At 40.5% G+C, this 2,453-nt stretch overlaps 1 non-coding gene across 1 annotated transcript; it reads right to left on the bottom strand.

Annotated features, from left to right (window-relative positions):
• Nucleotides 1–465: 465 nt before the first annotated feature.
• trnas-uga (transfer RNA serine (anticodon UGA)) lies at nt 466–547 on the bottom strand. Its single transcript has one exon. It is a non-coding gene; the product is annotated as a tRNA-Ser (tRNA).
• Between the last annotated feature and the right edge of the window lie 1,906 nt (nt 548–2,453).

Below are 2,453 nucleotides of genomic sequence, written 5' to 3' on the forward strand. Positions count from 1 at the left end.
CGCCTTGCCTTTTCACATCGCAAGCCAGGAACCTGGATCAGTCGAGTTCCTTTCCACACATGGAGTTGCTTTTTTCTAATTCATTGACTGCTGATATAATAGATTATTGGCCTTGAGAGTCAGCTGTAAATTATGTTGAACTTTCTCAGCTTGACTTTCAACTGATCTTAAAAAAAAAATTCACACCTGCAGGTAAGTGTATTGCATTGCTTCTTGTTTTGCTGAATTCCACCTCCGAACATCCAAATTTCACGATAGTTCGACAAATGTGTTGAAACTGATTCGTGTTGGAAGTTGGTGACTTTTTGTTTCTCGACATATAATTTATTCAATTAGATGACTGGGTCAGTCTTGAAATGACTTCGGATTCTTCACAGTTAAAAATTTACTTTCGATTGAATGCAAAGCTCTCGCTCCACGAAATCCAAATCCTGCAAAGGAATTAATGACTTTTAAAAGATTCGACGCTGTGAACAGGATTCGAACCTGCGCAGGGAGACCCCAGTGGATTTCAAATCCAACGCCTTCACCTCTCGGCCATCACAGCTACGGAGAAGTACCCAGTTTTCATAGTAAAACAACTGAATTCATGAATTATCTAATTTGTTGGAAGAACAAATTGGCAAGACCCAAAGATTTCGCCCAATCCTTTGCAGAGACTCAGACGAACGTTACCTTAGCAGATTGACAGGCTTTCACCGCAAACTAGATTCTGCCACAGCTGAAGTTGTGGGAACGATTTTTCGTCGAATTATAGAGTCACGGATGTACACCACATGAAGAGAGGATCATTGTCTCACTGCTTACGATCGATTTTGACTCAATTGCTCATCATCTGGTGCCAAAGTCGATATGCTGTTCTGTTTTAATATTCATCGAAATATGGTATTAGAAATATTGATGCTAAGTCCATAAACACTAGCTACATTCGTAAACAAAAAATCGGAATTAGAAAGAATGCAGAACTAATTTACAGGAATGGATCCAGCAACTCATCCGTAAGTTCTGGCATCAGGTAATGAACTTGTGAGCACAAGAGAGGAAGATTAACCGAAGATTTGGAACTTGAAATCGTCTTGACGGAATTATTTGCAAATTTTTGCGGTTGTTCGAGAGTCATCAAGTTCTTGAACAATACAACACAGAAAGTGGCCCTTCTTTCAACTTGACCATGGTGGACAGATATCCTAAATTAATAGGTCCCATTTGCCAACATTTGGCCCATATCCCTCTAAACCTTGTTCCTCATATATCCATCCAGATGCCATTCAACGTTACAGATGTACCAGTCTCCACCAATTTCTCTGGCAGCTCATTCTGGACACGTCTGAAAAAGTTGCCCCTGACGTCCCTTTTAAATCCTTACCCACTAATTTTAAACCGATGTTTTCTAAATTTTGACTTCCTCACCAGCCGGAAAACACCTTGACGAGTCAACCTATCCATGTCCCTCATGATTTAATAAATAGCAACGTTTTGACTTCATCATACTTGTCAGGAGGGACATGTGTGGAGATTATTTGTCGAAGGTTTGAAGTAGAAAGTCTGATGTACAGATTTTTAGAAATGCATCTTGTGGAAGTTTTCAATAAGTCATTGAAGTCTAGTAGCAGTTGTAGAAGTCTGTTGTGAAAGCTGCAGAAGGATTTCAGGGTACGAGAACGAAGGATTATTTCCAATGTATGGTGGCTCAGTTCGACCGCACTTGGACTACAGTATGAGGAATTATAATCCTCAATTTAGGAAAGATACTAATGCCATATGAGGAATACCACGATTGGTGATTAGCCTTGATATCATGGATGAACGTTAGTCCTCTGATTGGAAATTGGGCAAATCCCGCCTTTTTTTTAACAGTTTCAAAACAAGAAAAGTAATCTTATTGAGAGTTGCAAAATATTTGAAGTGATAAACAGGATGGTGCAATTAAATTTTGTTCCCTCATTGGTGAATCTAGAAGCAGGAGAGGACAATTTTAAAATGAAGCATTGTGATTTATGACCAGGATGAGAACTATTGATTTTTGTCTTCGCCTTGAGAAGTTTCGCTGTTCAGCACTACAGTGAGCCTTGGATATTTGGTCTTTGAATGCATCACCACCAGCCTGACCAGCCGACACTTACTGCATCACTATAGACCTGACCCCTCACACTTCCCGCCTTAATATCAGCGTGAACCCCTCAAACTTACTGCATCACTATCCATCTGGCGCCCTCACATTTACTGCGCCACTTTCACTTCGAGACCCTCATTTTGACTGCGTCACTATCAGCCTGACTGCCAAACACTTACTTTGTCACTATCAGTTACGCCCTTACACTTCTTATATTACTATCACCCTGACTCCTTACACTTACTGTGTCACTATCAGCCTGACTCCATCACACTTATAGTATCAGACTGATGCCTCACACTTACCGTGTCACTACAACACTGCCTCCTCAAACTTGCTA

Source organism: Chiloscyllium plagiosum, unplaced genomic scaffold, assembly GCF_037043375.1.
Source record: "Chiloscyllium plagiosum isolate Xiang-an unplaced genomic scaffold, Cpla_swu_hap1 HiC_scaffold_45, whole genome shotgun sequence".
Taxonomy (NCBI): domain Eukaryota; kingdom Metazoa; phylum Chordata; class Chondrichthyes; order Orectolobiformes; family Hemiscylliidae; genus Chiloscyllium; species Chiloscyllium plagiosum.